The 13,505-nt window shown below is 41.1% G+C and overlaps 1 pseudogene; it reads right to left on the bottom strand.

Moving 5' to 3' along the window:
- Positions 1-3,314: 3,314 nt before the first annotated feature.
- On the bottom strand, positions 3,315-13,267 carry LOC112303667 (phosphorylated adapter RNA export protein pseudogene; annotated as a pseudogene).
- Between the last annotated feature and the right edge of the window lie 238 nt (positions 13,268-13,505).

Genomic DNA, 13,505 nt, shown 5'->3' with positions numbered 1-13,505 from the left:
AAGTTCTCCTTCATTATTTGTTCAAATAAGTTTTCAATTTTTTGTTCTTCCTCTTCTCCTTCTGGCACCCCTATAATTCGGATGTTGGAACGTTTCAAGATGTCCTGGAAGTTCCTAAGCCTCTCCTCATTTTTCCGAGCTCTCGTTTCTTCATTCTTTTCTGGTTGGATGTTTCTTTCTTCCTTCTGGTCCACACTGTTGATTTGAGTCCCAGTTTCCTTCGCATCACTATTGGTTCCCTGTACATTTTCCTTTGTTTCTCTTGGCATAGGCTTCATTTTTTCATCTAGTTTTCGAACAAATTCAACCAATTCTGTGAGCATCTTAATAACCAGTGTTTTGAACTGTGCATCCGATAGGTTGGCTATCTCTTCCTCGCTTAGATGTATTTTTTCTGGAGCTTTGAAGTGTTCTGTCATTTGGGCCTTTTTTTTTTTTTTTTGGTCTTGGCGCTTCTGTTACTTAAAGGGGCGGAGCCTTAGGTGTTCACCGGGGGCGGGGTAACGCTGGTCGCTGTGCTGTGACGCTGTATGTGGGGGAGGGGCCAAGAGGGAGCAATGGCTCCCACTCCACTCTCCACTGTACCTCAATCTTTCACTCCGCTACCCACAATCAAACTGGGCCCCTCTGGTGCTGGTTCCTGAGTGGGTGGGCTTGTGTACGCCCCAGGCCCCTGTGGGTCTCTCCAACGAACTCTCCTGTGAGGCTGGGAGTCTCTCCTGCTGCCGCCCCAACCCCCACGGGCGGTTTCAATCAGAGGTTTGAGGCTTTATTTCCCTGCGCTGGAGCCCTGGGTTGCACAGTCTGCTTTGTTCCTCCGCCGTTTGTCCAGTTTATCTGTGCGCGAATGTGGGGCCGCAGGGTCTGCTAGTGGTCAGACTGCCTGCCCCGTTTGTCCCACATTCCGCCAGTCTCGGTCCCTCCACGGCAACGCAAGTCCTCTCCGCCCCGGCTGCCCATCTCTGCCCCTTCTACCAGTCTGGATGAATGTTTATTTTTTATTTCCTTGGTGTCGGACTTCCTTGCCGTTCAATTTTCTGTCAGTTCTGGTTGTGCAAGGAGGCACAGTGTGTATACCTACGCTGCCATCTTGGTTCTCAGCCTTCATTTTTTCATCTAATTTGTGGCCAAATTCAATCATCTCTGTGAGCATCTTGATAACCAGTGTTTTGAACTGTGCATCCGATAGGTTGGCTATCTCTTCATTGCTTAGTTGTATTTTTTCTGGAGCTTTGATGTGTTCTTTCATTTGGGCCATTTTTTTTTTGTCATGGCATGCCTGTTAAGTAAAGGGGTGGAGCCTTAGGTGTTCACCAGGGTCGGGTAATGCTCCTTGTGGCACAGTGACGCTGTATGTGGAGGAGGGGCCCGATAGGGAGCAATGGCGCTTGCTCCCCTCTCTGCTGGTTTTCAGTCACTCCCTCCACTATCCACAATCAAATTGGGCCCCTCTGGTGCTGCTTCCCAAGTGAGTGGGTTTGTGTATGTTCTAGGATCCTGTAGGTCTCTCCAACAAACTCTCCTGTGAGGCTGGGAGTTTCTCCTGCTGCCGCCTCAACCCCTACAGGTGTTTTCAATCAGTGGTTTGAGGCTTTACTTCCCCACTCTGGAACTCTGGGTTAGGCGGTCTGTCACCCTGTCCACCAGCTGCTGCCTTGCCTGCCAGCTACAGCTTTGCCCACCTCGCTCCACAATCCACCACCTTGCTGGGTCTGCCAGCCCCCGCCTTGCTGTCAGTCCTCTCCGCCCGGCTGCCCATCTCCGCCCCTCCTACCAGCCTGGATGAATGTTTCCTCTTTATCTCCTTGGTTGTTGGACTTCCATACAGTTCAACTTTCTGTCAGTTCTGGTTGTTTTTTGTTTTTAAATTGTTGTTGTCCTTCTTTTGGTTGTATGAGGAAGCACAGTGTGTCTACCTATGCCTCCATCTTTGTCGGAAGTCCCAGAAGCTCTCGATTTTAATGTAGATAAATTCATCTATCTTTTCAATCAGTGCTTGTGCTTTTTTGTGATTTTTTAATTTAAGAAATTCTTATCTACTCCCAGATCATGAATTTTTCCCCTATATTGTTTATAAAAGTTTTACAGTTTACTTTTTCACAACTACTATTTTATTCTACTTGGAAGTGATGTTTGCATATGGTGTGAGGGTAGAAATTCAATTTTAATTTCCCACACAGAAAAACTTTTCCATATTTAGGAATTCAAACTTTACCCACGACTCTCCAGTGCTCACTGTGGGCATGAATGAGACTCCAAATCACTGTGGGTCTGCTTCTCAGTTCTCTATTCTGACATCTTCATCCCCAAACCAACATCATCCTACCTTTATTACTGTAGTACCAAAATCAATCTTGATACTTAGTATAGCAGTCTCCCTACCTTATTCTTCTTCAGGGAAATGTAAGTTGTGTTTTGCCCTTTGTTTTTCCACATAAATTTTCCATGTATTAAAATTGCACTGAATTTATAGAAGAATTTGTGGAGAATTTTTGTCATGACATTAAGTCTTTCTATTTATAAACAAGACATACTTTTCATTTATTTATGTTAATATAATAATATTTTGCAATCAAGTTTTACACATCCTCCACACTTTGCACATCATTTGTCAGATGTCTTCCTAGATGTTGTTGCTTTCATAATTGACATTTTTAGTATTTTGACTATATATCCAGAAATTTTCCAAATACTCTTCTTTCTAATAATCTATTATGTAAAAATACTTCCACTTTTTCAACATAGAAAATTTTGTTTTATTTTAATTTAATGTTGCAAATCAATACATCTTTGAAAAGTTTCTGATGTTTATTTACTTCTGGAGAAACAAATAAGTGGGAAGAGCTATCAGTAGAAACCTATTTGAATTTTAATCACTATCCTTAAAGTAGTCAAAGAGTTCTTAGAACACAGACAACCTAAATTTGGATGCACTTGTAATAAATAGTTTAACAATTTATGTGTCTTATTAGGATGTTTTAATGGAATGTTTTGAAAGGAGTCATAAATCACTGGGGAGATAAATCAGAAAAAGAAAACAAACTTTTGAATGGCATGCTATAAGGACCTGGACAAAACTGATTATCAACTAGTTATAATTAGCACATGCAACAGATTTAGAAATTAAGTTTTCTGCTATATACTTTTAATATTTTGTCAGACATGAGAAAATTCTAAATGTTTTTATCAATTGCATTCATCTCCCCACATATTCAATTTTATTTAAAACAAGAAAACAGGTCTTTCTCTCTAGATTTTCATGGTTATCAGTGTAAAGTAAAATGAAGATTCAGTAGAAATGGTTTATTACAATATTATTTTAGAAAGTTTTGTTCCTCAAAATGTACTAAATAAATGTCCCAGTCATGGGAATGATCAACCGCAACGGCTTCCTCTGCATTCAACTTTGTTTCTCCATGTCCTTCCTGTGAGTCACCAGGAGAGGCCAGGACCTCATCTGTGTCACTTGCAAAAGTTTCTCATGATGTATCGTCATCTTCTTGAAAATTTAGACTTTTAATAGCGTGTTTCATCTTTCCCCCCAACATTTGCATTCTCCTCTTCCTACCAGCTTTTTTATTTTCATATTTGTTTTGATTTTCAATGTAGAAAATGTCCTTAATTTGCTCCCCATTGATACTAGGAGTGTTTTTCAGGAGATGCAGGAAAACCCCATCTGCTGTTCTTCTTCAGCTACCATTCCAGGGGTGAAAGCTGAATTAAGTGAGATCTACGAAACATTCTGTGGGATAAACTGCCGCTGCCCGTGGCCTTGCCCTGGCCAGAGGAGTGCTCTTTGCTCTTGCTTCCATTCATTTTTAAAATGCCACCATTTTGTTCAACTTCAACAGTTACCATCAGAAGTTCAATTGCCTTTTTGTTCCCAATTATACTCAATACTCCGGCTATCTGATCTTTCTTTGGTTTCTGCAACCTGGAAGTAATTTCATCAGCCACTTTCTCCTGAGAATTGTCCTCTGTAATCTCATATCGGCCTTTATAGTTCATTTCTAGTCTGTCCCCTAGTCTGTCTTTGACAGGTAGTTTCCATTTGAGGTGACCTCACCCATCTTCCTCTTCTTTTGAGCTTGTTTTCTTACCAACTTGAATGTTTTCATCAGGCTCTTTGTATAATTCTTTCACATGTTCTTGAGACCCCTGCAGAAGTTTCTGAGCAAGCAAATAATTGTAGGTCTGAGATTGTCTGCTTTGGTCAATAGTGCCATCTATTTCCAAGATACCAAATTCAGTGGCATCTTGGTTCTGCTCCTGCAGTACAGTACCCAATATGTTGTTAACCTTCTTCCCTCCAGCAAAAGGCAGTTTCTGGCTGCTCTGGCCAAAATGAAAAGGCTCTGGTTTGAGGGGTGGAGGCATAAAACCTTTCTGTCGCTTGTGTTTCCAAGGAGAGTTATCATCATCTGAATCAGAAAAATTCTCCTCACTTGAATCCACACTTTTAACAGTCCAATGATGTGATACTGGTGCACAGGCTGCTGCAGTACCCTGGAAGGGCCTCGCTACACTGTCCCCACCTAGTGCTTTTGGCACCTGCAGCTGCCTGTCACTGGGTGCAATAGTCATATGGGAATCCAAGTCGGACAACTATCCATCTTCCTGCCTCCTATGCCATGTTCCCGCAGCACAGGGAGTCAGATTAGACCATTTTAAATATAATGTTTTGTTTCTACCATCCCAGTTGTTATACTTTCAATTTATTTTTCTTGAGTTAATTCACTGGCTAAGACTTCCAGCACAATAATGAATACAAAAGAAGAGATAGGACATTCTTGTTTTGCCATTTTAGAGATTTTTTTTTAAATCAGATTAAGGAAGTTCCTAGTATGCTAGGAGCTTTTAATAATAAATGGATGTGTAATTTTATCAAATATCTTTTTTTGTATCTATTGAAGTGATCACATGGTCTTTATCCTTTAATTTGTTGAAGAATTTCCTAATGTTATATCTTCTTGTATTCTTGGGGTACAACCAAGTTGGTCATAACATTTCCTTGAATTTGTCTTGATAAGTTTTTGTTTAAGATTTTGCAAATAAGTTCATGGGTGAGTTTAGTCAATGTTTCTTGCTTAACTGTCTTTGCCTGGTTTGTGTATCAAAGTTATACTAGCATCATAAAATTAATTGGTAAGTGTTTTCTATTTTTCTAGTGTCTGAAAGCATTTGCAATAAGGTTGGAATTATTTATGACTTGAACTTGATAAAACTTAGCTTCAAAAATATCAGAACTTAGTATATTCTTGAAGGAAAATTATAAACTGCTAATTCAATTTTTTCAAGATTAGTGATAGAATACTGATGTTTTCTATTTCACTCTACTTCATTTTGTTAAGTGGTATTTTTAGAGGAATTTATCTATTTCATATCTGTTTTATAATTTATTATTTAAAAAGTTAGTCATGGACTTCCAGTGGAGTAGGTAGACATGGCTCACCTCTTCACACAACCACATCAAAATTACAACTAAAACATAGAACAACCATCACTCAGAACTATCAGAAATCAAGTTGAATGGAAGTCTGACAACTAAGGAATTAAAGAAACCATATCCACCCAGACTGGTAGGAGGGGCATAGACATGGAATAGGCTGGTCCCATACATATGTGTGGTGGATAAAAACTCAGGAGGGATACCTCGGGACTGAGGAGTCCCAGCACCATACTAGAAACCCCAACCCAGGGTGCCAATGCCAGAAGATAAGTCCTCACAACTTCTAGCTGCAAAAACAAGCAGGAATTGAGTCGGTGAAAGAAACTGCTAGATCCCCAAGCAGTTCCTCTTAAAGAATGCACACATGGACTCACCTACTCAGACTTACTCACTCTGAGCTCCAGTACAGGCATAGCAGCTTGAAAGGCACCAGTAGCATACTGGGAGAAACTGAAGTATCTGGCATCAAGGTGGGCAGAGGCATTGTCCCTTTTCTAAACCCTTCCCCCACAGACAACAAAGCTGATAAGCTGGTGCATATCTGTGACTCCATTAACCTGGCTAACACCCTTTGACCCATGCTGGAGATCCCCAGACACTCTGCCCCACCCAACAAATGTGCCCACCCCAGCTGGTTTTCCATATGAATGGTTGGTCTTGACTCATACTGTACAACTTCCTAAATCCTCTCAAACAAGCAATAGCTGGCGTCAGTGAGCTCTAGGCCCAGCACTAATAGCCAGTAGCCAGTCTAGATTCACACCTAGGCTTCACCTGGGAATCTTCAAGCCCAGCACAAGCAGCAGACATCTCAGATTGCTTTATAGCTCAGGCAGGGTAGCCCCAGGCAAAACACAGGTGGGGGCTGACCTTGGCCTGCACCACCTGGGAAACCTCAGGGCCAGTGCACCCAGTGGACAATACAGACCACAATGGAGAACCACCACCCTACCCCTACATAGCTGATCCTCCATGGAGGGCAGATATAAGTGGTCACAGTCAATCCTTGCTGCTGACTGGCCTGGGCAAATCCCTCCCATTGATCTGCCAACAGCAACTAAGGCTCAATCAACTACAAGAGGAAGGTGTACTCAGTCCACGCAAAGAGCACACCTCGAGTACCCAATTTGAGTGATAGGGGAGGCTGGGTCACTGGACCCTATAGGACACCCACTATATCAGGCCATGCCACTAAGACATGGAGTCAAAGAAGCTCTACCTAATACATAGAAACAAACACAGGGAGGCTGCCAAAATGAGGAGACAAAGAAATATGGCCCAAATGAAAGGAGAGACCAAAACTCAAGAAAAAGAGCTAAAGGAAATGGAGATAAGCAATCTATCAGATGCAGAGTTCAAAACAAGGATGCTCAGGGAACTTAGTGAGGACCTTAACAGCATAAAAAAAGATCCAGTCAGAAACAAAGGATACACTAATTGAAATAAAGAGCAATTCACAGGGAAACAACAGTAGAGTGAATGAAGCTGAGAATCAAATCAATGATTTGGAACATAAGGAACCAAAAAATAACCAATTAGAAGAACAAGAAGAAGAGGAATCCAAAAATAGGAAGGTAGTGTAAGCAGCCTCTGGAACAACTTCAAGAGGTCCAACATTTGCATCATAAGGGTGCCCAAAGAAGAGAAAGAGCAAGAAATTGGAAATCTATTTGAAAAAATAATGAAAGAAAATGTCCCTAATTTAGTGAAGGAAATAGTCATGTAAGTCCAGGAAGCACAGAGAGTCCCAAACAAGATGGATGCAAAGCGGCCCACCTCAAGACATGTCATAATTAAAATGCCAAAGCTTAAAAGATTGAGACAGAATCTTAAAAGCAGCAAGAGTAAAGAAATTAGCCCTGGCTAGTGTAACTCAGTGGTCTGAGCACAGGCTCTGAACCAAAGTGTTGCTGGTTCAATTCCCAGTCAGGGCACATGCCTGGGTTGCAGGCCAGGCCCCCAGTAGGAGGGCACGCAAGAGGCAACCACACATTGATACTTCTCTCCCTCTCTTTCTCCTTCCCTTTCCCTCTCTCTAAAAATAAATGAATAAAATCTTCTTTAAAAATTTTCAAGAATTTTAAAAAATAGAAGTTAGTTACCTACAGGGGAGTTTCCATAAGACTTAGAGCTGAGTTCTCAAAAGAAACTGCAGGCTAGAAGGGATTGGCAATTATGTTCAAAGTCATGAAAAGCAGGGACCTACGGCCAAGATTGCTCTACCCAGCAAAGCTATCATTTAGAATCTAAGGGCAGATAAAGAGCTTCCCAGATAAGAAAAAGCTAAAGGAGTTCATCATTACCAAACCATTATTATATGAAATGTTAAAGGGACTTATTTAAGAAAAAGATCAAAACCATGAACAATAAAATGTCAGTAAATATATATCTATCAACAACTGAATAAAAAAATCAAACTAAGCAAACAAGAAGAACAGAAACAGAATCATGGCAACACTGATGGCTGCCAGACTAGAAGGGTGTGTGGGGGAATGGGTGAAAAGGTGAGGGGATTAAGAATTACAAATAGGTAGTTACAGAATAGCCATGGGGATGTAACATACAGTATAAGAAATGGAGTAGCCAAAGAACTTATATGCATGCGTTCATGTGTATAATGGACATGTTCATAATAGGACAGGGACATGAACATATGCTGGGGGTATTGTCTGAGGGATTAGGGGGTGCTGTGTGGAGAGAGACAACTAGAATAAATGTGTGATTTTTTAAAATCACAATAAAATGTGATTTTAAAAAACATTAGTTTTAATAAACTGTTCCTATGTTTTTAATTTTCCTACATCTGTAGTTTTCCCCTTTTTTCTATTATTTAATTTTCTTCTTTGCCAGAAGTTTGACTGTTAATATTTTCAAAGATATAACTTTTGGCTTTGCTAGTGCTTTTTATTGTATATTTTCTAGATAATGAATTTCAGTTTTATGTTCATTGTTTCCTTCCTTCTGCTCCTTTGAATTTATTTTGCTGTTCTTTGTAATTCTTAAGTTGCAAGCTAAGTTTAATGAAGTTCTAGCCTTCTTTTCTAGTATAAGCATTTAAAACATTAACTTTGGCCCTGGCCAAGTGGCTCAGTTGGTTGGAGCGTCATCCTGTATGCCAGAAGGTTGCAGGTTCAATCCCTGATTGGGGCACTTATGGGAGGCAACTGATAGATGTTTCTCTCTCTCTCTCTTTTTCCTCTCTCTCTCCTCCTTCCTCTCTCTCTAAAATCAATAAATAGCATACCCTTAAGTGAGGATTAAATAATAATAATAATAAAATATTAACTTCCATTAATTGTTCCCTTTAGCTATAACTACAAATTTTGATATATTATTTTTTTATTTTAGTACAATTTTTTAAAATCTCTTCTAATTGCCATTATGACTTCTTTGCTCTATATGTTTAGATATTTCATTTACAAACATTTTAAAATATGCAAACACGGGAGAATGAAAGAGGAGGCACACACTGAGTTCTAAACACTGAGCTTCTTTGCTTTGTCAGAACAACCGACCCAGGGCTTGATACTGCTGGTAATCACCAAGACCAAGGGACATAGTGACCCTGAGAGGGAAGGACAGAAACAGAAGGCTGAGGTTTAATATATGATGATTAACTTTGATGTCAGTTCTGCCAATTAATATCTTATTTGTAAAGGAAAATAATAACAATTGCCAAGTGCTTTTTTTATACGTATCTTTTAGCCACTATATTTTCCCTGAGCAGTGAGAAAAACACCATGCTTTAAACCATCATGTGATTATTGTTGTGTAGGAAAGAATTTAACACTGCTCAAAGAGAGGTTTAGAGGTTTGCTATACACTAGAGCAAAAATAGTTTTTTCAACAAATTGTGCTGGAACAACTTCACATCCATATGCAAAAAAGAATGAATCTAGACACAAACCTTACACGCTTAACAAAATTAACTCAAATGGTCACAGAACTGTGAAATGCAAAATTACAAAACTCCTAAAAAAATAACAAAAGAGAAAATCTAGATGATGTGGGGTTTGGCAAAGTTTTAGATATAACACCAAGGCACTATCCATAAAAGAAAGAACTGATAAGCTGGATTTCATGTAAATTAAATTTTTATGCTCTGCAAAAGATACTGTCAAGAGAATAAGAAGCTAAGCCACAGACTAAGAAAATATTTGCAAATGACATATCTGATAAAGTACTGTTACCCAAAATATACAAAGAACTTTTGAAGCTCAACAGTTTATTTATTTATGTTTTATCCCCACCCGAGGATATTTTTTTCATTGCTTTTAGGGAGAGAAGAAGGGAGAGAGAAATATCAATGCAAAAGAGAAGCATCGATTGGTGGCCTCCTGTACACACCCAGACTATGGCTCGAACCCACAACCTAGGTAGGTGCTCTGATCCAGAAATGAACCCGCAACCTTTCAGTTACCAACCAACTGAGCCACACTGGCCAGGGCTGAAACTCAACAATTTACAAATAAACAACTCAATTAAAAATTGTGCAGACATTAATAGACACTTCACCAAAGAAGATATACAGATGGCAAATAAGCATATGAAAATATACTCCACATCATATATGCAAATAAATATCATGGAGGTGCAAATAAAAACAACAATGACATATCACTATACACCTTTGAGAATGGCCGAAACCTAGAACACTAATACCAAAGGTGAGGATGTGGAGCAAGAGGAACTCTCATTCACTGCTGGTGAGGATGCAAAATCATACAGCCACTTTGGAAGACAGTTTGGTAGTTTCTTACAAAACTAAATATTTTTCCGATATGATCCAGTAAACCTGCTCCTTAGTGTTTACTTGAAGAAGGCGAACACTTAAGTACACACAAAAAACTTGCACAGAGATGATTATAGCAGCTTTATTCAAAATTGCCCAAACATGGAAGCAACCAAGATGTCCTTCAGCCCTGGCTGGTGTAGCTCAGTGGGTTGAACACAGGCCTGCAAACCAAAGGGTTGCAGGTTTGATTCCCAGTCAGGGTACATGCCTGGTTTGTGGGCCGGGTCCCGGGTAGGGGGCGTGTGAGAGACAACCACACGTTTTTGTTTCCCACTCTCCTTCCCTTCCCCTCTCTCTAAAAATAAATAAATAAAATCCTTTAAAAAAAAAGAAACTATCCTTTAAAAAAAAAAGATGCCCTTCAGTAGGTGAATGGATAAATAAACTGTGGTACATCCAGACAATAGAATATCATTCTGTACTGAAAAGAAATGAGCTATAAAGCCATGAAAAGATATGGGAAAAACTTAAATGCATATTACTAAGTAACAGAATGTGATATTCTGGGAAAAACAACTATGGAGACAGTGAAAGGATCAGTAGTTGCGAGGGATTATAGGAGAGAGAAGGATGAATAAGCAGAGCACAGAGGATTTCTAAGGCAGTAAAGCTACTCTATGATATCATAATGGGTAACTATATGTCATTACTCATTTGTCAAAACCATAGAATGTACAACACCAAGAGTGGAACCTAATGTAAACTAAGGACACTGAGTGACAATAATGTGTCAATGTAAGCTCATCATCAATGCAGGTAATACATGAGCACCTCTCCAGTACAAGATTTTGATAACTGGGGAGGCTGTGAGTAAGTGGGGGCAGGACGTATATGGGAAATCTCTGTATCTTTCACTCAGTTGTGCTGTGCTGTGAACCTAAAACTACTCTAAAAAACAAAGTCTATTAAAACACACACACACATACACACACTGGCCAGATCTCCTCCTAAGGTCTGCCTCTCAGAGGCCATCCCTCCTGAGACCTCAAAAGAGGCAATCTTTAAACCTAAACAAAGAAGTCAGGAGCTCTCTGGCTGGATCTCCCCAAACGACACCACCAAAAAGCCTTTCTTGGCCTTTTTTACAGTCCTAAGAACCTCACAAGTGAGCATCTCGCATTCCACAGAACATCTGCTGAGATGCAAAGGCCCCAGGGAGGGATCCTCAAGGTCATGACCCCTCTGTGAATATGAATTTGGCCAAGCATATTCTGAGAGTAGGAAGAAGGGGGAGAGACACAGACCTGGAAAAGGGCTTCAGACCCAGGACACACAGCACCCAGCACAGTAAACCTCCGACTCACCAAGGCTAATTCTCCAGGTCTCAGCTCGTCACTGCTCCCAGATAAGTCACTGATCTCCAGGTCTCAGGCCTGTGCATTTACAATGGCTTGCTGGGGAAAGGCTTCATTCTTACGGGGTGATTGCAGGCAGCATGCCAGCCAGTGAGGGGTCAAGTTTGGGGAATGCACAGTCTTTTTGTGATTTTGAAGCCACACTCCATAAGGGCTGTCTACTCTGCTCATGTGTATCTGGTTCCAAACATGAATTCTCCCCCCAGTTCACCCCCAGCTCCACTGCACTGTGAGGCCACAGGCTGTCCTTAGCTGTGAGAAAGCTGGGAAAAGTTATCAAAGTCACTGGCAGGAAGAAGGAGGTCATTGGTTACGGAGAAAAAGACAGATAAGAAAGAAAATGGGTCTTTCTTGCAGAAAATTCCACTGGAAGGAATTTGAGGACCAACTCCAGAACCCTGTGGAGCTCATTCCTTGTGCATTATGGTGGGAGCAGCTGCTGCCCCCAGCCCTCCACTTAGTTGGCCTGCAGACTTGTTTGTTCTGGCTCAGAACCCCCAGCCCATTTTGCCAGCCGCCCCCAAGTCTGAACTGGCAGAGCCAAGTGTGGGCACGAGTTCTATCTTTGGAAGTTCTTCCTCTCCCTCTCACCACTAAAAATAAACCATCCCAGCTGTCCAATGTGGTTTGCAACAGACCCTCCCTGTGACCCCACTCCTACAAACAGGGAATATAGAGATGATCTATTGAGTGTGGCATGGCTCCTTGGTCACTGCCTTATTCTCTGCTCTGCAACCCACTTCTCGCCATCCAAGACTTCTTGGAAACACTTGATTTCAGGAAAAAGTCATGAGTTTATTAAGCCATATGTGGTGTGAAATGACAAAGATGGCCCTTTGTTGTCACTTAGAATTTGGGGTTCAAAAATACGAGTGAGTAGGGAAGAATAAAGAGCCAGAATCAGTAGGAAACACCAGGACAGTTTTTTCTCTAGTAACAAGGAACAAGGGCCATTATAACTGGGATAGAAACAAAGGAAAACAATTCACTGTGACCTTGAATTGTGCTCATGAGTGACGACTTCTTCCTGTGGTCAACCATTCTAAAACTACTTGAGTGGATGTGATTCATTTCTGCAAACTTGTCTAACCTGAGCTTTTAATTTTAGACCAGGGATCCAAGTTAAATATTTTATGTGTACAGACCAAAAATAGAAGATGAGGAAAAAAGAAAGGAAGGAAGAAAACCCTTTATTAGACAAATTATAATGCATACTCAACCAACATTCATGGACTGCCAATGATAAATTGGGCACTATGCTCCAGAGAGTTCCACGTCCACTAATAGCCCCACCCACCCCACCATGTTCTTCCAACTCAAGCCTTCTTGGGTTCCACATTCTCTGCAAGGAGACTATTGATTCACTTATGCATGCAAAGTTGTCCTGAGTGGAGTTACCTTTCCTAAAAGACCTTCTGACCCTATGATGCCTAATTCCAAGGGAAGGAATTTCTCAAGGTGAGATAACCCTGGAGTGGGCTAAGTAGAAGAGATATGAGAGACAGCACCTGCATGTGGCTACCTGTAAGTCCTACCTAGGAAGAGCTGGGTGGCCTGTTCCAGCCCATCTCTCTGAAGGAGCTTGTCCAGGATTCTGTCTTCCACGATATAATAGTATTCTCCTCTCCTATCCTGCCTACTGTGGACTCCTGTGTTCTGAACAATCATCTTTCCTCCTCCCACTCCTGACTCTAAGAGCAGCTCATAGTGTGGTTTGAGAGGCTGTGGCACCTCATGAGGTAAGGATGGCTTTCTTCAAGCTTTCTGTTTTCGTGACCACACTGGGACATCCCTGGGGGACTGACAACTCCCCATGGCCTCTCCATGGTCTCTCCACAGTGGAGTCTGACCTCCCAGAGCCCCCTTCCAGTTCCAGAGGCTCTAGTCTTAAGTGTTGGGATTTGAT

This window comes from Desmodus rotundus, chromosome 6 (genome assembly GCF_022682495.2).
Source record: "Desmodus rotundus isolate HL8 chromosome 6, HLdesRot8A.1, whole genome shotgun sequence".
NCBI classification, from domain to species: domain Eukaryota; kingdom Metazoa; phylum Chordata; class Mammalia; order Chiroptera; family Phyllostomidae; genus Desmodus; species Desmodus rotundus.
The sequence above is the reverse complement of the archived record's forward strand: the minus strand, read 5'-3'. Positions and strand labels throughout refer to the sequence as shown.